General features: G+C 37.5%; 1 pseudogene; it reads right to left on the reverse strand.

Moving 5' to 3' along the window:
- Positions 1-395: 395 nt before the first annotated feature.
- On the reverse strand, positions 396-27,073 carry LOC105782438 (uncharacterized protein At4g15545-like; annotated as a pseudogene).
- Between the last annotated feature and the right edge of the window lie 773 nt (positions 27,074-27,846).

Below are 27,846 nucleotides of genomic sequence, written 5' to 3' on the forward strand. Positions count from 1 at the left end.
AGATCTTCAACTCCTTTATCCTTGTCTAGATAAACCTTTTAACAGCGCCGTTGCAAAAGAGACATTGGAACAAGGTAAAAAATCCTTCGCCAATCATTCATCAGAGCATGCATTATTTGTTTCAGTAAAGAGGCACAAAGTTTTCTATCAAGCATGTGAATTTATGAAGGTAAAAGGTTCTTACAATTCACGAAATGTATATCAGGTGTCATAATTATTGAGTCTATGGCCAGACTACACGGAAGCAGCTCAAGAAAAGGATTACATGAACCTTATAATGGACAGGCAGATAGCATCTGGCCAATGCTAAGAATAATATGGCATTTCACAAACCACATAGATGGTGTCTAGAATTAGACGTACTGGTAATGGTGAAGTATCTCACCAGGAGATAATTAAGATCTAGCAATGCTGCGATTTAGCAGTCCTTGAAATGATAGAAACAGATCTTTGTTATCTGTCCCAAATATCTCTCCAGCCTTCCTCAAAGTTTCCTGGAGAAAAAGAACACTGAACTAGCATAAAGTCTCTGATAACTCAACAACTCATTACCTCTCGAGTTTGCTTCTGAGCATTCAGTTCCTTGATGTTAGCCAAAAATGCACTGAACTGTTCATAGGAAAGTTGACTCCTACACTACAAATACTTCAGATCAGCTTGAGAAGATCCAGGAACTCTCAGGGGATCATAAAATGTATCTACACTCTTGCTTGAGAAAAGAATAAAATTTACCTAGCTTGACAAAAGAATTCCTGTCCATCAATTCGAGGAATCCGAGCTAAAATTTTTTTAAAATACAAGAAAAATGGCTCAGAAGAAAAAAAAGGAAAACAGATAACTAATAATAGAAAGCAAAACCAGTTGGTCTATCAGAATAACTGCAATTCTTGTAAACCTGGCGGTGAATGCCTACGATAAGGAGAGTCAACTGCAGACAACTGGTGGCTTCATGAGTACCATGAGACTGAAGTCTGCCCATCATATTGAGGCTTTGTTGGAGAAGTTGCACCTGAAGTTTTCGGGGGAGACCCAGCAGCAGAATACCCACTAGGGGAACCACTGGTGGATGTAATTTCTGTTCCAGTAGGAGTCAACCGTGGTGCGATATATAGAGTTCTAGAAAATATTTGTCCAGCATGTCTTGAGGCTGTTGGATAAATATCAGCTTAAAATCCATATCAAAATAGAGCTTTTTAATGAAGTTTCAGTTTCTTTTTCCAGAAAACCAATCAGGTATGATTCTTTCCCAAATTTTGGCATAACTACTGATCAGAATCATTCCAGTAACTTGTTAATGTATTTGAAAACAAGTTAAAGAATGCATTGAAGTAGTAGAACATACAACTTCGTATCTTTATCTATATAATTTATGAAATCCCTTTAAGCTTCCTTGAGGAGCACATCAATCCCAAAACTTAATAATTTATTTTACATTTTCTGTTTCCTACTGTCAGTTCCACGTCAAGAAAACACTGACTATAGAGGTAAAGTAATTAGCTCAGTTTGGGTAAAGATATTCTCATTACCAATAAAATGCATATCGTGATAAGTTATAACACTGAATGTACCATTACAAACTTGAAAACCTTGAGAAACGGGTCAGGAAAATAGAAAAAGACATAAAACAAAATTATAAAGCATCCTAAATTCATTAAGTTGATCGAATATCAAATTCACAGTTAAGATTCTTGCAAATAAACAAGAGGAAATTGATAGGCTGATCCTAGGATAAGTCTCCTGATTTCATGTTCAAGTAAGTCACACGTGGTAGCCATCCAAAACTACAACTTGACCCAAACAATGTTACTTTTAAAATTTTAGACCATGAACATACCTGCAGATCCAAACTGGATCAATCAAAATCCATTAAACGGAGTTGATCAAGAGTCACAATAACCACACTCACCCCTAGTTTCTAAAGTAGTAGGAAGGGAAGTTCTTGTTTCTTATGTTTAGGATACTTACCAAAAGATTGAAATAAATTCTATTTTTACCAGTTCTACAAAGAAAAAAAAAAGAAAAAATGAGAAGAAAAAGAGCATTATTATGTTCTTTTGTAACATTATATCTATAATCTATACAACAGTATAACGAGTGGCTTGAGACAAATTATAATTTGGACAAAAGTATCCACAAACTTGTCAAATAACTTAAGCAATCACATATTTTCTGTCAAATTATATATATTTTTTACAATACACAATTATTTATGTTTCTTTAGATTTGTAAAGGTTTTAATTTCTTAAGGCAAGGTTTGGAGAAAGGCTGCCACATTAACAATGACTACCTGATAAATATATACCACATATGTCACAAAGACTCGTATACTTATTTGCAAATGAGCTCATGCAACACATTTAAAAAAAAATCATCCTTAACTTCAGTTCATTGTTGACTTCTAGCATAATTGGTTTTCAGTATAGAAATTCTAAAAGTAAGTCTAAAGCTTTAAATCCAAATGTTGTTCAGGTTTTCTTTAAAGAGAAATCGATCCAATGAAATATTTAAAATATAAAAGGACTAGAATAAAAAAAGCACAATAGTTATTGACAAAAATCCTCTAAATTTGTTCACTAAAAAGTATGCCAATTTATATGCTCTGTCCAGTTTCCAATCTTATAACAAGATGCTAAACCATTTCCAACATAGATGCTGGTTCCTTAAGATCCTACGATACATAGACATAAACATACTGCAAAGAAATTAGTAGACTTGTCCAATTACCTTCATCAATTGTGCTTGCCATGTCCATCGAACCATTAGAAGAACGAACTGATGTGAAGTCATTTATCCCATCATCTACGTGGCAGGAGGTACTAGCATTGATCAGAATATTGGCAGCAAGATAGAAGTTAGTCATGGAAAGAAAAGAAAAGGAGGAGATAGGCTATTCTTGAATTTCTGAAGTGAGAAATAATGAATGATTAAAGAGGAAAATAAAGAAGAAAATTGAAGCAATATGTGAAATCAAATAATACCCTGATCAGGATAGGCTTTAGGGACTGACTGATCACAGGTCCTAATATCAACCGTTTCAGCTTGCTGTTATAAAGGATTGAGAGCAAGGTTAAAAGAAAACGATTTCTTCTCAAATATCTCAACAGATAGAAAGTAAACAGAGAAATGAAGTGCAGATAAAGTTGACCAAAATTTAAATAGAAGTAACAGAAATGCATTTAAAACAAGAATGGCTAAATATGAAAATCTTACAGATGCATGGTCATCATTTAGAGATTGCATCAGTTGTCACTTAAAAGCCTCCAACTGTCAAAAAACTAGAAAATGTTATTCTTTATGCTTCAAATTTCAGAATAAAACACATGAAAATAATAATAATATGATGATGATGATGATGATGATGATGAGGAGGAGGAGGAGAGAGAGAACAATGAACAACCATGATTATAGTAGAAATTTCTTCAACAAAGGAAGGATGTCCAAACAGTTAGACTAGCTACTAGACAAGCAAAGCATGCTTACATATACCAGGTGGCAAGAGTCTTGTGTTGTGTGGTATGAGAGCTTGAGTTCAATCCTTAGCATCCCTACCTCCAACCCCAATTATCAAAAAAAAGTTTCCAATGTGGAAGTAATCATTCAAAATGCTTTAATTAAGCAACCATAATGTAACACACCAAACATACAGAATGCAAGTGAACTCTTAAGCCTTTAACATCATCGTGTCACACAGAAATAAAGAACCAGGTTTTAGTAAGAACCCCACTCACTAACATCGAGAACAAATAAACTAGAGTCATACATATCTTGGTGAAAGAAATTCCTTAAATTTCTTTAACTAGAAAGTCATTTTAAAATACGAGTACTGGTTAATGAGTAAATTATTATTAGCATGCAATTTGCTATTAGAAATTGTTGACTGGATTTCAAATGAATATCAAAACAGCCAGTAAAACTATTTGGATATCAAAACGGCCTGTTTTGTAGAAAATGTTCTCAATATAAAATTGTTCTCTCTTATAAAATCAAAAGCTTACAAACTATTTATAGGCTATAGTCTACCCTTTAAAACAACAAAAAACTGAAACTATTAAAATATAATAATAACCATAAACCAATGACTCTTAACCTTTCATTTTCCTAAACAAAAAACTACTAATTTAAAACCCATTAAAAACAACATAACTCTTGACCTTTCAACTCTTGACCTTTCACTTACATAACTCTTAACTTTCATTTAAGTTTATTTAACAAAACTCCACTGTAAACTTAAATGCTTCTGCCATCCTTCATGCCGATTAATTTCTTATAGTTGTCGAAGAGTACCATCGGTAGCAATTTTGTAAAGATATCCGCGACTTGGTTTCGACTTGCCACGTGCACTAATTTCGCACTTCCTTCCTTTACATGATCTCGGATGAAATGAAAATGAATGTCAATGTGTTTTCTTCTCTCATGATTCACTGGGTTCTTTGCCAACTCAATCGTTGATTTATTGTCAACTCGTATCTCAATTGCTCCAAGTTGTTGTTGCTCCAACTCGCCCAAAAAATTTCTAAGCCATATAGCATGACACACACACCAAGATGCTGCCACATATTCAGCTTCACATGTCGATAGTGTCACAATTGGTTGCTTCTTTGAAAGCCAAGCAAATGATGTGTTATCCATAAAGAACACATATCCCGATGTACTTTTCCGATCATCTAAGTCTCCGCACCAATCATTGTCGGAATACCCAATCAACTTGTAATCTTCCATATTTGAATAAACTAACCCGAGTGACACCGTTCCTTGAATGTACCATAGGATTTGCTTCAACGCCTTCCAATGTCAATAAACCGACTCTTCCATGAACCGACTTACAATGCCAACAGTTAGCGAAATGTCAGGCCTTGTGCAAGTGAGATAGAGAAGGCTTCCCACCAAACTTCGGTATTTACTTGCGTGACTCGTTCTCCTCCATCGAATTTTGAGAGTTTTACACCTGGTTCCATTGGTGTTGATACCGGGTTGCAATGTGCCATCTTGTACTTCTTCTAAATTTCCTTTGCATATGCCTCCTGTGACACAAAAATACCTGTCCTTTCTTGTCGAACCTCCAAACCAAGGAAAAATTTCATTAAACCCAAATCTGTCATCTCGAATTCTTGTGTCATTTTGCTCTTAAAATCCAGTATCATCTCACCATTGTTCCCCATAAAAATGAGGTCATCGACATAAAGAGCAACAAATAACATATTACCTCCATTCTTCTTCACGTAGAGGACATGTTCATAAGGACATTGATTGAACCCATTCTCCTTGAAGTATGTATCGATACGAGTATTCCATGCCCGCGGTGCTTGCTTCAACCTGTAAAGTGCCTTCTTCAATCTCAGCACCTTCTTCTCCTCTCCATTTTTCATATACCCGGGTGGTTGTTCGATGTAGACTTCTTCTTCGAGCACACCATTCAAGAATGCCAACTTGACATCCATTTGAAATATTGGCCATTTAAATTGTGCCGCTTGTGCAATGACCAACCGGATTGTTTCCATTCTTACAACGGGAGCAAATACTTCATCATAATCGATCCCCTCCTTTTACTTATATCCTTTTGCAACAAGTCGTGCCTTGTACCATTCTAACTCACCTTGAGCATTCATCTTTCTTTTGAACACCCACTTCACACCAATAGGCTGACTTCCTTTCGGCAATTCCGTTAACTCCCATGTGTTATTGCGGTCAATTGCTTTAATCTCCTCATCCATAGCAATTTGCCACTTCTTGTATCGCACCGCCTCTTCAAAACTTATAATCTCGGAATTTTCCAAAAGACATACAATATGTACCTCATTTGTTGAATCATACAAATCTTGCAAACTTCGCATTTTTGGTTGTTGCGGTTCATTTTCATCATCGGTAGTTTCAGGATTTGTCGGTATGATTGTTGGTGTAGCGATTGATGATCCTCAATCTTTGATGATAACCTCTGTTGAGTTATTCCAATCCCACTCCCTTGCTTCATTGAATCGTACATCACGACTTACCACAACCTTCTTACTTATCGGGTCGAGTAGCTTGTATCCTTTTGTTTTCTCATCATACCCAATAAAAATAAACATTTTTCTTTTGTCTTCGAGCTTCGTTCTTCGCTGATCTAGCACATGTGCATAGGCCTCACTACCGAATATTTAAGATGAGAAACTGATGGTTTTTGTCCGCTCCAAGCCTCTTGTGGTGTTTGTTCATCCAACTTCGCATGTGGACATTGATTTTGCACATAGATGTCACATTGCACGGCTTTCGCCCAAAATTCCTTCGACAGCTTCTTGCTCTTGAGCATTGATCGAACCATGTCGAGAATAGTCTGATTCTTCCTCTCGGCCACACCATTTTGTTGGGGAGAGTACGGTGCGGTTAGGAATCGTCTTATGCCTTGCTCCTCACAATACTCCATGAAAGCCATCGAAGTATACTCGCCACCTCTATCAGATCGTACAGATTTGATGTGTCTACCAGTTGCTTTTTCAACCATCACTTTGAACTTATGGAACACCTCAAATGCCTCAGATTTGTCTTTAAGAAAATAAACCCAAGTTTTTCGTGAGAAATCATCGATAAAAGAAATGAAATACCTTTTACCGCTAAAAGATTCGGGGGTGATTGGCCCACATATGTCGGTATGAATCAATTCGAGAACTTGCTTAGCTTGATATTCTGCCTTCTTTTGAAACGAAGTTCTCGCATGGTTACCGAGCACACATTCTTCACAAAATTTTCCCTCATAGTCCATGTCTGATAGCCCATGCACCAAATTCTTCTTTGCCAACTCGCTTAGACCACCATAATGTAGATGGCCAAAACGGAGATGCCACAGCGACGCCTTGTCTTCAACATCAAATCGCAAACATTTTCCTCGAACACATCTCAGATTCAACCTGAACATGCGATTTCTCTCCATTTCAACTCGAGCGACCAAACACCCTTCCTTATCTTTCAAGTGTAACACCCGATCTTTCTTAAGTACCAAATAACCTTTTTCCATGAGTTGCCTCATACTCAAAATGTTGTTCTTGAGGTCCGGTACGTAATACACATCATGGATTGACCCAACTAACTCATCATTTTGTAAATAACAAATGGTACCTTGGCCTTTTACCTTAACCTTCGACGCATCTCCAAATGACACATATCCCGTTTCAACCTGTTGCATCTCTTTGAATAGGTGCTTGAGCCCACACATATGGTTGCTTGCACCTGTGTCAAGGTACCACACCATGTTGTTGTTGGTGTTGACTTCGCTGTGTGCCATCAAGAGAAAACCTTCTTTTGCCTCCTCATTTTCCGTGGTTAGGTTGGTTGTCTCTTCCACCTTTTTTAAGACGCAACATTCTTTTGCAAAATGTCCCGCCTTACCACAATTGTAACACTTATCAGAGTTACAATCCTTCGCATAGTGACCATATTTCCCACACTTGTAGCACTCGACATTGGAATAATTCGACCATCCACCTCTTCCACGACCACGTCTTCTTCCACACCAATTTTGTTAGTTTGAATGCTCCTTCTCCTCATAAGTCCCTTCTTGGCCACGACCTTTTCCACCACGACCATTTCCTTGATCTCCACGACCACGACCTCTACCTCGAAGGCTTTGAGAATAGAGAACCTTTTCGTCTTTGATTTATGCCTTGGTTTGAAGTGCTTGCTCGAGTGTCTCCTCTTTCTTCTTCTTTTTACGTTGTTCATGTGCCTCGAGAGAACCGGCGAGTTCATCGATTGTGAGCGTTGCTAGATCTTTTGACTCTTCTATGGCACATACGACATTCTCGAAACTGTTAGTTAATGATCTCAAAATCTTCTCCACAACTCGTGCATCGGTTAATGCTTCTCCGTTTCGGTTGAGTTGGTTCACCATGGTTTGAACACGTGTGATATAGTCGGAGACACCTTCCGATTCCTTCATCTTCATGCCTTCCAGCTCGCCACAAAGAGTTTGAAAGTGGACTTGTTTAACTCGGTCGGCTCCTTTGTACACCTTTGCTAAAATGTCCCACGCTTCTTTTAAAGTTGTCGCACTTGAAATCTTCTCAAAGCCCGACTCATCAACGACTCGAAATAACATGTACAATGCCACCTTATCTTTCGACCGCATTTCTTTCAACGCCTTGTTTTGAGCTGCCGTATATCCCGCAGTAGTTGTCGGTTCTATGAAACCTTCTTGGACCACCTCCCAACCATCTTGTGATTCGAGAAGAGCTTTCATTTGGATGCTCTAATTCTCATAGTTCACCTTTAGTCGAGGTAATGGCTCATTACTAGTCACACTCTCCATAGCTCAGATACCAAATTGTAGAAAATGTTCTCAATATAAAATTGTTCTCTCTTATAAAATCAAAAGCTTACAAACTATTTATAGGCTATAGTCTACCCTTTAAAACAACAAAAAACTGAAAATATTAAAATCTAATAATAACCATAAACCAATGACTCTTGACCTTTCATTTTCCTAAACAAAAAACTACTAATTTAAACCTATTAAAAACAACATAACTCTTGACCTTTCAACTCTTGACCTTTCACTTACATAACTCTTAACTTTCATTTAAGTTTATTTAACATGTTTACCTCCCAGCAAATGGAGCATATAAAAGAACATAGAAAGAATATTAAAGTAACAAATACTTCACGGTTGAAGTTATAAATCTCACAGGTACAGTGGTTAGCAGTTACTTTGCAGATATATTTGTAACTAAAATACATATTCTAATTCTGTATTTTTTACAAGTACGGAAATGTACTCCTTTGAACAAAAACGATTGGAGGAGTTTTTCTTTTTTTTCCTTCTGAATATACATATTTCACACAAAAAAAAAACTTGTTGCTTTAATTTGAAACCTACATGTCGAAACTATTTTTTTGAAAACAAAAAAAAATTTAGTAGTCACTTAAAAATGAAACGAAAATTGGAGTCGTCACCGACCTTTTATTAAGGTGTAATCGGCTCACCTTGAAAATGATTTTGGTCTGCGAAATTTCAGAAAACAGGTTTGGGAGTCGGTTACACACGAGGAAAGGTTAGCACCCTTATAATGCCCAAAATTGGTACCGAATTGATTAATTAAGGTCTTAATTTCGAATATCAAACATTCGTGAAGAATTTTAAAAATTATGATCCTCCCTTTTATTAATGTTAATTTTATAAAAGATGTTTGGATAAATCGAGATGAATACTAAAGACCTTCTCGTCTCAGAGTAATAAGATGTCACGCCCAATACATTAGGACACGACATTTTTAGTCCTCGAGAATGAGCTTGTCTTTTGATTTTCAAAACTCTTGCGGTGGAGTTAAAAAGGGATATTCAGTTGCTTTAAGTCAGATGAAAAATTGAAACCCAATACGTTTAGGCACAATTTCTCTAAATTCCTAGCATTGAATATAGCCCTTATTATTTAAATCTTCATTTCGAGAAAACGACACGTCACATCCAATACATTAGGACACGACATATCGAATTCCCGAAAGTGAGTTTTTGGTTTATGCGTTTTGATTGTAGAAAATTTTAAAATCTTCATTTCTAGAAAATGACACATCACATCCAATACATTAGAACACGACGTATCAAATTCCCGAAAGTGAGTTTTTGGTTTATGCGCTTTGATTGTAGAAAATTTTTGATTATTTAGATTCAACGAGGAAAATTGGAACCCAATACGTTAGGGCTCCATTCTCTCGAAGATTCCAAATTCCGGGTATTGCGTTATTTTGAAAGTTTTTGGATAAATTGCTTTTGATACTCAAATGAAATTAAATGTAATTCTTTAAAATAAAAAGGATTGATTAAGGATGTACAATGCAAGATGATGATTCATGAACTAAAACGTATACTAACGAACGCCAAACAATCAATAAATATAAATAAACAATACAATATAACAATGGCAAGAATCTCATATTATATGTTGGTAGATATTAATAAGAATTAAAAGGAATATCGGGTAAATTAATATAAACAATTTTGAAATAGACTAAAAAGTGAATAGCATACAAGGCGAAAGTTGAAAATTATTAATAAATCACATGCATCAAATTTTATCACAAACAATATATATATATATATATATATATATATATGCTAATTTGAAATAGATTTGAAGGAAGATAAAAGAAACACTACGTGAAATTATATTATTAAAATGAATTTTAAAGTAAATAAAAATATATGTGTAACATACCAAATAACATACATACATTAATCTAAATAAGCAACATGTATATGAAAAGAAATGTTTAATAATAACACAAATAATACTAGGGTTAATAAATAATATTATTATTATTATCAAATTAATTGCTACATAAAAAAGAAAGGGATTAGACTAACTTAAAAACAGAATTAAAAGAACCAAATGAAAATAAAACAAAGTAAAGGGGCCGAATGCAATGCGTGGATAACTTGGGGGACCATATGGGAAATAATCCCCGTCCCTCAAAAACACAGCATATAATCTGGGCCTAGATGAAACAAAAGCAAAATGAAGTGCGAAATTTATAAATAAATAAAAACTGATTTGAAAGCACTACGAAGTAAGGGGGACCGAATGCACAAATAACCCTACCAAGGCCTCAACGCGCGGATCTCAGCCGCTTCTGGGTCGGGTCATCGGGTTAAGCAGGTTAAACGATACCGTTTTGAGGGTTGTTAACCCTAGCCCAGAACGACACCGTGCGACTATATTATTTAAACCTAAAAAAAATTTTAGCTGAGTTTGCTTAACAAAGAAAAAAATAAAAAAGAGGGCCGTCCCCTCCTCTCGTCTGCGCTAGGGTTTCAACCCTAGTCTCACATCACCGAAAGCTCCGTCAATTTTTAGCCTCACAGCCCTCGCCCGAACTCCGATTAAGGCGAAGTGAACGAGGTTTCGGTCAACGCTAACACAGAGGTAGGTGTTCCTTCCCCTATCTTTATTTTACAAGTATCGAGAGTAATAAGCGAATCGGAGAAACAAAAAAGAGAGAAAAAAAAGAGAAAAGAAATCAGCTTCAGCAAACTTTTCTTTTTTGATTGCTCTTGCTATTTTTTTGTGTTTGTCTGTGTAACCGTTTACAAAGGTTTCGTCTTTTGTTTTATAGGCCGAAAAAAGTAAACAAAAAATGAAAAACACGAAAAATACAATTTTTTCTATTTTTTGTTGTGTTGTTTGCGTCCCATTTGCAGGTGTACGGGGGCAGAAGTCGACGTGGATGTACGGAGGCGAAGGCGCATGCGTGAGGGCAGAGGCTTGGCACCCGCGGGGGAGTTAGGGCTGCTGGGGCTTGCTCGCTGCTAGGGTTTCGGCCTTGAGTTAGGCTGGGTATTGGGCTAGTTTTGGGTTTGTAACGTTTGGGCTTAGTGGGTCTAATGTGTTCGGGTTTAGGGTGTCTGATACTTTAGGCTAGTTAGGCCTACTAGGATTTGGGCTTGTTGATGTAAAGAACTGGACTGTGTTATTTTTTGGACTTTTAATTTTTAATTTGGTTTTATTTTATTTATTTGTTTATTTGGTTTATTTCACTAACGGGCCGGGTGCATTGGGCCTATTACAGCTGCCCCTCTTTGCTCATTGTCGTGTAACCGGAATGAAGCAAAGACTAAAAAGGGCTAATTTTGCCCAGTCGTGTCGGACCTTGGTAGCCTTATTCCAACCTACTACCTCTTCAGAGGTGTAGGAATTGGTGCTTCGATCCACTCTACTGCAACGTCAGGGAGATAGGACTTGTAGCTTGAACATGTTCTGCTGCAACTTTGAAGAGAAGTCTGATGCGATTCGCTCTACTGCAACGCCAGAGAAATAAGATTCGTTTTCGTAGCTTCAATTTATTTGACTGCAACGTTGGGGAAGTAAGATTCGTCGTCTTCGATCTGCTCCACTACTGCTTAGGGAGATAGGATCCACAATCTTCAACCTATTCCACTGCTGTTCAGGGAGATAGGACATACAATCTTCCACCTATTCCACTGCTGGTCAGGGAGTTAGGACTTGCGATCTTCAACCTATTCCACTACTGGTCAGGGAGTTAGGACTTGCAATCTTCTACCTATTCCTCTGCTGGTCAGGGAGATAGGACTTACAATCTTCAACCTATTCCACTGCTGGTCAGGGAGCTAGGTTTTGTGATTTCACCGATCTGTTCTTTGAGGAACATGACCTGTATAATACATTTATGAACTTAATTATGCCTAGTGATTAGGATGCCATGATCAGAATGAGTCAAATGTTCCTAACTAGGCATGTATGAATGATGTATGAATGTGGAATGTCACTTTTTAGAATGATCCTTCTTCATTGCTTAAGTTATCATTGCTCGAGGTTTGTTAAGGCTTTATCATTGACATGCTACAACGCATTCTTGCCCGGTTGGCTTTTTTGAAGAAACACTTAGTCTGATTGCCCCCACTGTAAACCCCCAAGTTCAATCCACTCGGACGTAAAATTCGTACCATCATTCTCTTACTGTAACCCAAAAGTAGAAAAACTTGGCTTGTCTCAAACCTCTCTTGTCGCAATTCAAGGATATAGAATGTGAAACTCTTTGGTCCTTTACACCATTCCTATGGTGTCATACCAAATATCTATGCACAAATGAAGGATTCTCTTCTCTAAGGAAACCCCCTCTTATTGCTTGCTTGCTTGTTCACTGGAGCCCTATCACCGAAACGACATCTTGTCATTTTGTTCAATCAATGTTTAGACAACAAAATCTGAAGGGATAGTCTCAATTTAAACTTTTCCTTCCTAGATATTTTAACTTTTAAACCTAGTGCATTCTAAACAATAGTCCTGTTTCAGGTTACTATATTATTTAGAAACTTCAAGAGTAATATGCAAAACTTCCATTGTGAAATTTTTATTAGTCCATTAATCATTATTCCAATGCAACATGCTTGGGAGAAGAATGTAATAATGGGTAAAATAGTATTGATTTGAGAACATAGCTCGAAACAAACAAACTATCAAAGATAGTAACAAATGAATTGATTGGTAATGTGTATCTTGCAAAAGAATGAAGTATTCCAAGAACAATAGATTCAAATATAAATAGTATAAAAACTAGGTGCCTCAAATATCGCAGCTTGAATTTCTCTGGACAAACTTTCTGAAGACCCTTCTGAGGTTGACATGTGTTTAGGAGATCTACAGTACTCTGTTGATGCCCCAAGATGTCACCTACCCCTTTCTGTTGGTTCAGGTATAGCAAGATCATCACATGCCTTAATTCGGTCAAAATTTAAGTTGCTCGGTCACCTTGTGCACCATTCAGATCCAAAATTTGAACCGTCCTTTTCGGGTTTTCAACTCAAATCCCCTTTGGTCTTAAGGCGCCTTTTGCGGGTTTTCACCTTGGCCTCTTTATTTTTCTTTTTCATTTTTCATCTTTCTTTTTTTTTAGGACTCAAAGTGCCCTCTGCAGGTTTTCACCTTGGTCTTTTCTCCTTTTTATGCGAAGTATTTCTTGACTGAGTCTGAGTTTACTGGATTAGTCAGACTTTTACCATCCATCTCGCTCAAAATCAAAGCTCCACCTAAAAAGGCCTTCTTTACGACATAAAGACCTTCCCAATTTGGCATCCATTTCCCTCTGAAATCTTTTTGTAGAGGAAGGATCTTATTCAACACCAGGTCCCCCTCATGAAATTCTCTGGGACAAACCTTTTTGTCATAGGCTCGCATCATTCGTTTCTAGTACATTTGTCCATGGCGAATAGCTTTTAGCCTTTTTCCTTCTATTAGGTTCAATTGATCATATCGAGATTGGATCTATTAAGCCTCATCTAACTTTAGTTCGGCTAGCACCCGGAGAGAGGGGATTTCAACTTCAATGGGTAATACTGCCTCTATCCCGTAAACTAGAGAGAAAGGCGTTGCTCCAGTAGAAGTCCTAATTGCTATTCGATAGGCAAGGAGAGCGAATGGTAATTTCTCATACCAATCTTTGTAAGTCTCAGTCATCTTTCCTACAATTTTCTTGATGTTCTTATTAGTCGCCTCTCTCGCTTGCTTCATTTTTGGGCGTCTGATGACGAGTTGTGGTGTCTGATCTTGAATTGGCTGCAGACTTCCGCTATTGTGCTATTATTCAAGTTCAGTGCATTGTTAAATATGATTCTTTCAGGCATTCCATATCTACATATGATCTATTTTTTCAAGAACTTGCTGACTGCTGATTTCGTGACATTAGCATATGAAGTAGCTTCTACCCATTTAGTGAAATAGTCAATAACCACGAAGATGAAACGATGCCCGTTAGAAGCTTTTGGCGATATGGGCCCGATAACATCCATTCCCCACATAGAGAAAGGTTATGGAGAAGTTATGACGTGAAGAGGTGACGGAGGTGCGTGTATTTTGTCTGCATAGATTTAGCATTTATGGCACTTCTAGGCATAATTGATGCAATCTCCTTCTATGGTGGACCAGTAATAGCCGAATCTCATAATCTGTCTAGCCATCATAAATCCATTAGCATGCGTTCCACAAATGCCCTCGTAGACTTCTTCTAGGATTTTTTGGCTTCCACATTATCCACACATCTTAGTAGTACTTGATCCTTCATTCTTTTGTATAAAATCTCTCCATCTAGGACATAGTCTATAGCTAATCTCCTTAATGCCCTCTTATAATTCTCCGTTGCCTGCTCAAGGTACTCGCTATTCTTCACGTATTGTACTATGTCTTGATACCAAGGATGATTAAACTTTTTCTCTTCCTCGATATTGTAACAATGAGCCGGGGTCTCATAAATGCTCATTTGGATAGGTTTCATATCTTCTAGCTTGTTCACCTTGATCATGGAAGCTAAAGTGGCTAATGCATCAGCCATTTGGTTCTCATCTCGTGGGAGATAGTGGAAAGTAATGTCATCAAACTCTTCCGTCAATTCAAAGACCAACTTTTGATACCTGACTAATTTGAGGTCTCTCGTTTCCCATTCACCCTTGAGTTGGTATATTACCAATGCAGAATCCCCATATACCTCTAACGTCTTAATTTTACGTTCTATGGCTGCACGGATGCCCTTGATGCAAGCTTCATATTCGGCCATATTATTTGTGCAATCGAAATCCAATTTACTGGTAAAAGGATAGTGGTCTCCATTTGGGGATATCAGGACTGCCCCAATCCCATTTCCTGCAGCATTTGAAGCTCCATCAAAATTTAGCTTCCAAGGATGATTTTCTTGAGAATCTTGTTCAGCAGTTGCCACGCACATCAAGTCTTCATTTGGGAAATCAAAATCCAGAGGTTCCTAGTCTTCTAAAGCTCGTCTGGCTAAAAAGTCTGCTATTGCACTCCCTTTAAAATCCTTTTGATTTATATAGACTATCTCGAACTCGGAGAGTAAAATCTGCCATCTAGCCATCTTCCCATTCAGCACAGTTGACTCCATCATATATTTTAAGGGGTCTAATCTTGAAATTAGCCAAGTGGTGTGGTAGAGCATATATTGTCTCAATCTTCACGTCGTCCAGATCAAGGCACAATATAATTTTTCAATAGGCGAATATCTCATTTCATAGTCGATGATTTTTTTACTAAGATAGTATATCGCCTTCTCTTTCCTCCCCGTCTCGTCATGTTGACCTAACACGCATCCCATGGACTTATCAAACACCGTTAAGTATAGGATCAGCGGTTTATTCGAATTAGGCGGTGACAATACTGGTGTACTGGATAGGTACTGTTTTACTCTGTCAAAAGCTTTCTAACATTCTTCATCCCATACACTTGGGTTATGCTTCTTCAGAAGACGAAATATGGGATCGCATTTTTCAATTAGTTGTGAAATGAACCGAGCAATATAATTCAATCTCCCTAGGAAACCTCGAACCTCTTTTTGAGTACACGGTGGAGGCAATTCTTGTATTTCTTTGAGTTTGCCCGGGTCGACCTCAATCCTTTTTTCACTGACTACAAACCCCAGAAGCTTTCTGGACCTAGTCCCAAAGGTACACTTGGCTGGGTTGAGCTTGAGCTGGAACTTTCTTAATCTTAGAAACAACTTTCTCAGGACTTGCACATGTTCCTTCTCTGTTTGAGATTTGGCAATCATGTCGTCGACATAGACTTCTATTTCTTTATGCATCATGTCATGAAAAAGGGTCACCATGGCTCTCAAGTGTGTAGCTCCTGCATTTTTCAACCCAAATGGCATCACCCTATAACAGAAGGTTCCCCATAGGGTTATGAATGTGGTCTTCGTCATATCTTCAGAATGCATCTTAATTTGGTTATATCCCGAGAAACCGTTAATGAAAGAAAATAATGAGTATCATGCCGTGTTTTCCACCAATGTGTCGACGTGAGGCAAGGGAAAATTATCTTTCGGGCTGGCCTTATTTAAATCTCTATAGTCTACACACATTCGTACCTTCCCATCCTTTTTAGGGACGGGTACGATGTTGGCCACCCATTCTGAGTACTTGACCATTTATAGGAATCCAGCATCGAACTGCTTTTGAACCTACTCATTTATTTTTAGCACAACATCAGGCCTCATTCTCTGGAGTTTTTGCTGAACTGATTTGCAATCATCTCTTATAGGAAGATGGTGTACTACAATGTCTGTATTGAGACCAGGCATATCTTGGTATGACCATACGAAGACGTCTTTGAACTCCTGAAGTAATGCAATGAGGTCTCACTTCCTTTCTTCAGTTATGCGTGTTCCCATCTTTACTACTTTTCTTTCCTCCAGGGTCACAATCTCCACCACTTCCTTATGAGGTAGGATTTGTTTCTCATCCTGTTCTACCATCCTCAACAGGTCTGGAGATAAGTTACTATCTATGTCATCTTCAAAGTCTTGAGATCTCTCTAAACACATGTCTCGTTCAAAAGGATTCTCTGAGTCCATAGCAGAGTCACTCATGTCATTGATATCCGGAGACCTGTTACAGGTGCCAAGGAGTATACAAAGAATGTGAAAATTTTAAGTATATTTATTCGTATGGTATGATTGTAAAATTGATGAAAGAATGATTTGGAAGAAAATGAAAGAATCAGCAGTAATTACTCATATAAAAGAATGAAAGAATCTTAAAAGAAATATCTGTTCCAAATAACTACAAAGATGAATTTCATTAAGATAATAATGTTCGAATATAAACCTATTTCACAAAGGAATTCTTATTGTTTCTAGGCTAAAACAACAAGTGTGTTCTGAATATTACTCGGAGAAAGCTCTAAAAACTTTAGGTATCTCTTCTGCAATCCAATTATTCAAAACACTCCCAGGTTCATAGGGACGGATATCCAATAATGTCCCTTCTTCATTTGTGTCCTCATGAATGGCGTCGATGTGAACATTTTCCAACATCTCATAGATGCTTTCTTTTACCAGTATCCTTCTCTGAGGATGAATAATCCCTCTTGATACAAAAGTCTCGGATATGTGGGGAAAGGTCATAGGCTCCCATTTGACTTATTTTTCGCTCAAACGTGCCCTTCTTCTCTCTTGCCTCTTTTCTATTTCCTTCTTTTGTTTCATATCTGGTCTGTAGCCCAGGCCAAAGTGATCAAACTTGTCCTTCAGTACTGGTGCCTCAACTCTTCCTTGTAGATGCCTTTCCAAACCTCTTCCTGGCAAGGCTCCCATTCCTACCATCAACTGCAGACCCGTCTTCGTGGTCTTAGATATTCTTGGTACCGAAATTCTATCTCCCTCGGTAATAAACATTGCACTCACGAATTCTAAGGACTGGAAAAAACATCCTAGTGCCTCATCATCGGTCTCCACATGTGGTGCACTGTTAGTTACTATCGCGATGATATCTTCTTCAGCACTTATCGTCACTAATCGACCTTCTGACACTAACTTCAACTTCTGATGAAGTGATGACGGCACGGCCCCTACCGAGTGTATCCAAGGTCTTCCCAAAAAATAGTTGTAGGAAGGTTTGATATCCATTACCAGGAAGTCTACCTCATAAGTGGTTGGGCCAATTATCAACGGAATCTCAATTCTTCCCATGACTCTTCTTTCAGTTCCATCAAATGCCCTCACTATATTCTGACATGCCTTCATATATGAGCTATCCACAGGTAGTCTATCTAGGGTGGACAGGGGCAATACATTTAATGCAGATCCATTATCAATCAAAACTCTCGGCAACGTGTACCCTTTACAACGGGTGGTAATGTGCAAAGCTTTAGTTGAGCCCCTACCTCCAGAAGGTATTTCATCATCATTGAAGAAGATAAAATTGTCAGCACTTATATTGTTGACCAACCGATCCAACTTATTGACTGAAATGTCATTAGCTACATACGTCTCATTCAATACTTTCATCAACGCACTTCGATGTGCCTCAGAACTCAAGAGTAGAGCTAACACCGATATACATCCCAGTTGTTTATACAGTTGTTCCACAACACTGTACTCACTTTGTTTTAAAAATTTTAAGAATTCCTTAGCTTCTTCTTCTTTTATTGGCTCATTGATCAACAGTTCAAGCACGATTACTTTTTCACTCTTTTACTTTTCTGTCGAAGCTCCTTCTTTTGTCGGTTCTGCTCGGGGGTTTATCAAGTCGTAGCATTTCCCACTACGCCTGTGAAAGCCTATACCTTAATCCCCTTTTGCCATAGCAGCCGAAGTCTCCTTTTCTGGAACAGTTGTGTTGCATTCATAGTTCTATGATGACCACAGGATAATTAGCTTTTGGAACTCCCGCCGTTAATTCCAATATACATATGTTTCATTCCTCTTAAACTTCTTCATAGAACTCCGTCTCTTTGTTATCTATCATGCCTTGAACCAAAGTTTTGAATTCTATACATTTCTGTATCTCGTGTCCTATCTCATGGTGGAACTCACAGTAGTTCCCTTTCTGTTCATAACTCTTTTCTGAATCTGCAATGATTAACCCCATTTTTTTCATCTCCTTCCAGACCCATCTCAAAGGGGTTCTTACCTCTACAACGTCTGTCTTAACATTTCTCCCTATGTTTCCACTCATCATGTTCACCTCGCTATGATTAGGCAATGGGTTCTCTGCTTTGGGTGAATCATCCAACTTGACAACACCCATACCGATCAACTTTTCAACCAGTTTCTTGAAGGCTATGCAATTTTCTATGGAATGCCACATAGTCCCCGCATGGTAGGCGCACTGCGCGCTCGCATCGTACCAATTAGGGTACAGCGGTTGTAGGGGTTTTAGATAATGAGGGGCAACAACATGTGCATCGAATAACCTCTAATACAGCTCCTTATACGACATTGGGATTGGCGTGAATTGGAGCGTCTCAGTGATTTGCCTTGTTCCAGATTCTTGTCTTGATGAGTCTGGCTGGTTGGCTGTCACCTTTCTCGGTTGATTCACCGTAATCGACTTTGAGTAACCTTTGTTTTAAGTACTCGCGTTGTTCACCTCACTCTCCTTTTTCTTCGAAGCTGACCTTCGGTTACTTTCTCCTGCATCAATCTTCTCGCTTCTGATAGCATTTTTGATCATTTCACCATTCATGACTATGTCAAAGAAGCTTTTGGTGGCACTTCCTATCATGTGTGTGATAAATGCGGCTTTCAAGGTGTTAATGAAGAACATTGTCGTCTCTTTCTCCAAGAGGAGTGGCTGAACCTGGACTGCAACCTCCCTCCACCTCTGTGCATACTGCCTAAAACTTTCGCTTCGCTTCGCTTCTTTTCCATGTTTTGCAAAGTGATTTTATCAGGAACCATATCTGTCACATGACTGTATTGCCTCATGAATGCTTGAGCTAAGTCCCTCGATGAACCAATCTTGGTACGGCTCAATTGATTGTACCATTTGGACGCTGCCCCTACCAAACTGTCTTGGAAGCAGTGTATTAGCAGCTGATCATTGTTAATGTAGCCAATCATCCTTTAACAGAACATGGTGATATGAGCTTCGGGACAGCTAGTTCTATTGTTTTTTTCAAATTCAGGCATTTTGAATTTGGGAGGAAGTACTAGGTCTGGGACTAAGCTTAGATCCTTAGCGTCAATTCCCTGATTACTATCAGCGCTTTCCAAGGCTTTGAATTTTTCCTCCAACCATTTATACCTATCTTCCCACTGTTTTGGTAATTCCGCGTTCGCTTTTCCTTCTTCAGCTGTTTCATCAAAATCGAGAATAATAGGATTAATTGGGTTATCTCCCGGGCTTAAACTAAATTCGCCCTAGAAAATCATGAGGATTGTGACACCAGTTTGTAATTGTTGCAGCCTAATTGTGACAGACGGTCTTCTTGGGTATATTTCAGCTTGGGTTTGTACATTTGGTGGAGTAAAACCCGAAGAACTCAACGGATCCTCATTACCTTCTCCAGGATTGGCCATAAGGCCATTTCCCTTATCTACTCTCCCCGTCAGTAGATGGGTCAATTCAGCCATCACATCTTTTTGAACCTTGATCAATTTTTCCATCATGTCTTATTGGATTTTATCTAGCCGCTCTTGCATTTATACTTGTAATCGTTCTTGCATATCCTTTTGCATTTGCTCCAATTTCTCTAATCTTTGGTCCATTTCCTTAGTTTTCTGGTGAGTACCGTATTGATGCTTAATTGGTGAGCTTTTGTCAGTTTCTAGATTAGCTGTAATGATTTTAACCGGTTAGGGTCTTTCGGTGGACTCTAATGCGAATGCATGAATGCGAATGCATGAAAGCAAAGATGCGTCGATTCTGATTTAATTTCATTTAGAAAACTTTACTAGAAAACAAAATTTTTTACATAAAACAGATTACATATATGGTTTTGCCCTAGTGCTCAGAACTTTAATTTTCCTAAGTAACGAAGCTAATTCTTGTCCCCGACTTGATTTCAGCTCATACTTTAAGCTCAGTGCATCGACTTGTACCGCCAAAGTCTGCAGGTGATTAGCTACCTCTCGAATTTAAACCACAGCTTCTCTTATGATACGATCTCTGTTTTCAACTTGATTCTGAAAGTGGTGAAGTTGCTCCCTCTGACGACTTTCGTTGGTTTCCAGGTACTCAGTCCGGATCTCACAATTTCGCAATGCCGATTCCAACTCTTCTATTCTTTCTTTCATTTCTTCGATCTTGCTCAAGCTCGCTCTTAATTCCATCGCGGAATTTCGACTTTGGTACTGATGAAGAGATCTTTCTAACTCAGCTACTCTACCTTTTAGTTCACATTTTTCCTTTTGGTTCTCTGACAAACTCTTCTCTAAAGCTTCATTTCGCACCTGAACCTCTCGGAATTTCTTTTCCCATCCATCAGCCTTGATCTTTTCTTCCCGAATCTCTTGACGCCACTGTTCTGAAGTTTTCCCTAGCCCAGCAGTTCTTATTGATAACCTCAACTTCTTATAGTCTGTCTTCAAACTGTCCAGATCTTCCTCAGCTTTGTTCTTACCTTTTCTTAATTTCTCAGTCTCTAACTTTTGAACATCAACATCTAATCCCAAGTGCATCTTTTCTTCTTCCAACTACTCGATCTTTTTTTCAAGCTCTGCATTCCTCTTCTCAAAATCTTGCTTTATAATTTCCAACTCAGAGGGAACAACCCGCAAATGTTCTTCTATTGATGGACTGTCTCCTTGACATAGTCTTGGGATATTATCATTGATTCTTCTAACCCACCATTCATTATATTCAGAAGTCGTCATCGGGCCTACGGTTAATCTCTTCATCCGTCGAGTTTGGTCCCATGCACTGGTTATCTCTCGAATCTTCTTTTTATAGCCATTGTCTTTATATGAGAATTCAAAATCAGCTAAGCCTTGGGTTGCAGGTATAAACTGCCTTGACCTGTACTGTCTTAGCACCATTAATGAAGCATAACCAACAGCTCCCCAAATTCCAAGTAACGGGACCCAATCAAAATTACAACATCAGTACAAGATCTCATCCGGAAGCAACCACGGGGCTCTCCACTTGATGTCCTCCTCATGAAGATTCTGAAGAATAACCAACCATTTCTCTTCTGATTTGTCATCTCTCATTGGTGTAGCTGTTATCTCTTTTAATAGCGAATAGTTTTCAGAGAAGACTCGATACGAAACCTTATCAATTTTCCAAAAATGACTGTGGAACTATGCAAGTAGAAGCTACACACATCCGATGAATCTGCCTTCACCCGTCCTTCGACATGCATTCAGTGACCTAAAGGTTTCTACCAAAATTACCGAATCTGGCGTAACCCACTTATCAAGTCGGTCAAAGAGATCTGAGGTCACCTCATCTACGTGCCCTAGGGCCCTAGGAAAAATTACTAGCCCATAAATGCTCAGAGCAAAGACGTCGACCTTTTTCCTCACATCAAGGTACGCCAAAATCAGCTCTTGCAGGCTTTTCCAAGGGATGTTCATCAACTTCTCACTCATTCCGGTGATGTTCATCAACTTCTTTACAAATGTTGGGACATTAACGGCTCTAGAGTAGACTTTATCAACTTAGATCTTCGGGCAACGAAGCAAAGCTGTATATTCCTCTATAGTGGGCACTAAATCAACCCTTCCAAAGGTAAAGCAACCATATGCGGGATTCCAATACTGAGCGAGGGCCCGAAACAGATGTTCATCTACCTTCATGTCGAGTAGATACGGCAAATCCTTATAACTAGAGTTGAATAATTGCTTAGTTTTGTCATCCCAATCATCCCATATTACCTTTAATTCCTGAAGGCTATTTTGCGTTACACTGATACGGGTGTAGTCCCACAACTACGACGTGTACCCCCTGGCTAGACTATCTCCTTTCTCTAATTGTGTTTTCTCCGACCACATACGGATAGCAGCATTGTCCTCTACTTGAATATGAAATGACATGAAAACATAGCAAAATGCATCATAAGTTAGTGCAACATACAATAACACAACTTCAAGCAAGTAAAAAAAACAAACACCTATCGGGGTAACAGCTAGAGTTTCCGCAATACGATCGAGGGTGGACTCCTAGTGTTTCCTATATGCAGTTCGATTCTAAAGTTGAGGTGCCCAAACCAGCAGATTCCTTGATCCTCACCCATTGTAGGCTCATACGGACCGAGTTTGGTTCAGGGGAATACATTTCCCTATGGCTGGACGGAGATAAAAATCTCACGAAGACATATATATGGATGTATCCCGAAAGCGGTCCCTATCCTGTACGGAGGTGAAAACCTCACGAAGGACTAATTTCTCACTCCCACTTAAAAGGGTAAGACTAAACAGTCTGTATGCAATATGATGCCAAGATATAAAACTCAATTTACAGTAATCATAGCATAAACATATGCAATGAGAGGACCGTAATTTTTCAAATTAAATTTTCAATTTTCAATAATAAGACAAAAATAATCAATTTTACAGCTTGACTCTCTTGAGGTCCCCAGTGGAGTCGCCAAGCTGTCGAAACCATTTTTTTTAAAAACAAAAAAAATTAGTAGTCGACTTAAAAATAAAACAAAAATTGGAGTCGTCACCGACCTTTTATTAAGGTGTAATCGGCTCACCTTGAAAATGATTTTGGTCTGCGAAATTTCAGAAAACAAGTTCGGGAGTCGGTTACGCACGAGGAAGGGTTAACACCCTCGTAACGCCCAAAATTTGTACCGAATTGATTAATTAATGTATTAATTTCGAATATCGAAAATTCCTGAAGAATTTTAAAAATTATGATCCTCCCTTTTATTAATGTTAATTTTATAAAAGATGTTTGGATAAATCGAGATGAATGCTAAAGTCCTTCTCGTCTCAGAGTAATAAGATGTCACGCCCAATACATTAGGACAAGACATTTTTAGTCCTCGAGAATGAGCTTGTCTTTTGATTTTCAAAACTCTTGCGGTGGAGTTAAAAAGGGATATTCAGTTGCTTTAAGTCAGATGAAAAATTGAAACTCAATACGTTAGGGTACAATTTCTCTAAATTCCTAGCATTGAATATAGCCCTTATTATTTAAATCTTCATTTCGAGAAAACGACACGTCACATCCAATACATTAGGACACGATGTATCGAATTCCCGAAAGTGAGTTTTTGGTTTATGCGTTTTGATTGTAGAAAATTTTAAAATCTTCATTTCGAGAAAACGACACATCACATCCAATACATTAGGACACGACGTATCGAATTCCCGAAAGTGAGTTTTTGGTTTATGCGTTTTGATTGTAGAAAATTTTCGATTATTTAGATTCAACGAGGAAAATTGGAACCCAATACATTAGGGCTCCATTCTCTCGAAGATTCCAAATTCCGGGTATTGCGTTATTTTGAAAGTTTTTGGATAAATTGCTTTTGATACTCAAATGAAATTAAATGTAATTCTTTATAATAAAAAGGATTGATTAATGATGTACAATGCGAGATGATGATTCATGAACTAAAACGTATACTAACGAACGTCAAACAATCAATAAATATAAATAAACAATACAATATAACAATGACAAGAATCTCATATTATATGTTGGTAGATATTAATAAGAATTAAAAGGAATATCGGGTAAATTAATATAAACAATTTTTGAAATAGACTAAAAAGTGAATAGTATACAAGGGCGAAAGTTGAAAATTATTAATAAATCACATGCATCAAATTTTATCACAAACAATATATATATATATATATATATATGCAATTTGAAATAGATTTGAAGGAAGATAAAAGAAACACTACGTGAAATTATAATATTAAAATGAATTTTAAAGTAAATAAAAATATGTGTAACATACCAAATAACATACATACATTAATCTAAATAAGCAACATGTATATGAAAAGAAATGTTTAATAATAACACAAATAATACTAGGGTTAATAAAAAATAGTATTATTATTATCAAATTAATTGCTACATAAAAAAAAGAAAGGGATTATACTAACTTAAAAACAGAATTAAAAGAACCAAATGAAAATAAAACAAAGTAAAGGGGCCGAATGCAATGCGTGGATAACTTGGGGACCATATGGGAAATAATCCCCGTCCCTCAAAAACACAGCATATAATCTGGGCCCCGATGAAACAAAATCAAAATGAAGTGCGAAATTTATAAATAAATAAAAACTGATATGAAAACACTACGAAGTAAGGGGGACCGAATGCACAAATAACCCTACCAAGGCCTCAACGCGCGGATCTCAGCCGCTTCTGGGTCGGGTCATCGGGTTAAGCAGGTTAAACGGTGCTGTTTTGAGGGTTGTTAACCCTAGCTCAAAACGACACCATGTGACTATATTATTTAAACTTAAAAAAAAATTAGCTCAATTTGCTTAACAAAGAAAAAAATAAAAAAGAGGGCTGTCCCCTCCTCTCGTCTACGCTAGGGTTTCAACCCTAGTCTCACATCACCGAAAGCTCCGCCGATTTTCGGCCTCACAGCCCTCGCCCGAACTTTGATTGAGGCGAAGTGAACGAGGTTTCGGTCGACGCTAACACAGAGGTAAGTCTTTCTTCCCCTATCTTTATTTTACAAGTATCGAGAGTAATAAGCGAATCGGAGAAACAGAAAAGAGAGAAAAAAAAAAAGAAAAAAGAAGTCATCTTCAGCAAACTTTTCTTTTTTGATTGCTCTTGCTATTTTTTTTGTGTTTGTCTGCGTAACCGTTTACAAAGGTTTCGCCTTTTGTTTTATAGGTAGAAAAAGTAAACAAAAAATGAAAATCTGAAAAATACAATTTTTCTATTTTCTCTTTGCGTTGTTTCGTCCCATTTGCAGTGTCTGAAGCGTAAGTCGGCGTGGAGGTACGGAGGCGGCGAAGGTGCATGCTTGTCTGAGCGGAGGCTTGGCACGCACGGGGAGTTAGGCTGCTGCTTGTAGCTGGGGCTTGCTCATTGCTAGGGTTTGACCTTGATTTGAAATGGGTATTGGGCTGGTGTTGGGTTTGTAATGTTTGGGCTTAGTGGGTCTAATGTGTTCAGGTTTAGGGTGTCTGAAACTTTAGGCTAGTTGGGCCTACTAGGATTTGGGCCTGTTGATGTAAAGAACTGGACTGTGTTATTTTTTGGACTTTTAAATTTTAATTTGGTTTTATTTTATTTATTTGTTTATTTAGTTTATTTCACTAACGGGCCAGGCAGATTGGGCCTATTACACTACAATTTACTAAACTTTTAGGAATCCAGCAAGCCACAGATTTCAAACAATAATTGATTTTTAAATTAATTAAAATTAACTATTAAATCCATTTCTTATCTAAATTAAAGCAAACCTTAAGCTACTTTATCATTAAAGAATTTTGTAAGAAGCAATTAGAAAAATCAACAAACTTAACTGTATCTATTTCTTAATCATAATAACTTTGATCCACTCCTGCTGCGATTGAGTTTTAATCTTTAGCAAAAGCTCAAAATTGTTAACGTTACTAAATACTATAAACCTTAATGAACTTCACCATATTTTCGTAAGTAGATTATTTAATTAATCTCTAGAAAAAAAAATGAGTGCAAATAAAATTAAAATTTTCAATCTCACCTTAGAGAAATCACGACTAAGTTTCTTTGCAGTCATTGCCAATGAATCACGCTCCTCCGAAAGCTTAATCTTCAATAAGCAATACAAAGTCGTCAAAATCATGAACAATACAACCCGCAATTTTATACAAATACCTTTAGAAAGATCGAATTTGTACTCAATAAATAATACCAACAACAGGAATTCAGAAACAAGATTGTTAAAAATAACCTCGAAAGAAAATAAGGGGGAAAGGAGAGAGTGAAGAAAAAAAAAAAAGAAACCAATCTAATCCATTACCCCCCCACCCAAAAAAAAACCTGCATTCCTAACACTGTGAAAATACACCCAAAAATGGTTCAATAAGTGAAAAGAAATTAAGAGAAAAATGAAAAGGACTTACATTTTCCTCGAAAGCAATCTTGAATCTAGACTCAGCATCTTGATTAAGTTGCTGCAATGTTGATAGTTTATCTTCCAGTTCGAAAATGATATGATCTTTTTCGTACATTTTCGCCCTCATCCTCCCCATCTTCCCTTCCATATTTAACACTCTGGATGCGATTGCCATAGAAGTTATCTTACGCGCCAGATCCAACTGCTCGTAAGGATCAGTGGGTATGACTGCAAGGACCTCTTCCGCCAGATTGAAATCCATGCCGCCCCCCTGCGACATCGCTGATGCTGTCTCTTCTTCGGCGGTCGGGTTTGATTTGTTGGTGAAAGGGAAACATTTAAAATAGGAGAGAGAAAAGGAATTAGAGTACAAAATACAAGTACTGTTATTTTGGTCGTTGGATTTTGGGCTTAATTACTGTGGGGTTGGTTTCTTAATTTTAAACTTTTCCCTCCAAATATTAAACCAAACACAATCCACCCCCTTCTATGGGAATATCGTTTTTTCAATATCAATTATTTTAATGAAATTTTTATTTATTTATATTAGTTAAATGACATCTTATTAAATTTGTATCATTAACAATGTTTTAAGAACTGGATCAATGATCAAACGAGTCAGTTCGTCAATTCTTAGTTTGATTGGTTTGATTAATTTAATTGAATAAATCATTAAAAATTAAAAAAATAGGAAAAATCGATTTGATCGATCAACTCAACCAATTCACAAATTAATCGGTCCAATCCAGACTAATCGTATACTCAATATAAATATTACATAAAAATACATTGGATTATACATTAGTGTTAAACATATCATTTGACTTCAAAAGTGCTTTTTCCAAACTCTTTGGCATTTAGATTCAAAAACTATCTGTCTAAAATTGCTTACACTCCAAAGTTACTTTTGAAAAGTATCGCTAAACAAAGCCTTACTCAAGATTCATGAAAAGAGTTACAACGATTCCTTCGGTGATAATCATATTTCTATAAAGCATCTAACCTGATCAATAATGGGTAGAGAGATCAATACGAGTATAAAATAACTGGGAATGTGAGATAAAACCATTTTAACAAGTTCCTTTACATGTGTTAAA

This window comes from Gossypium raimondii, chromosome 1, assembly GCF_025698545.1.
Source record: "Gossypium raimondii isolate GPD5lz chromosome 1, ASM2569854v1, whole genome shotgun sequence".
Lineage (NCBI taxonomy): Eukaryota > Viridiplantae > Streptophyta > Magnoliopsida > Malvales > Malvaceae > Gossypium > Gossypium raimondii.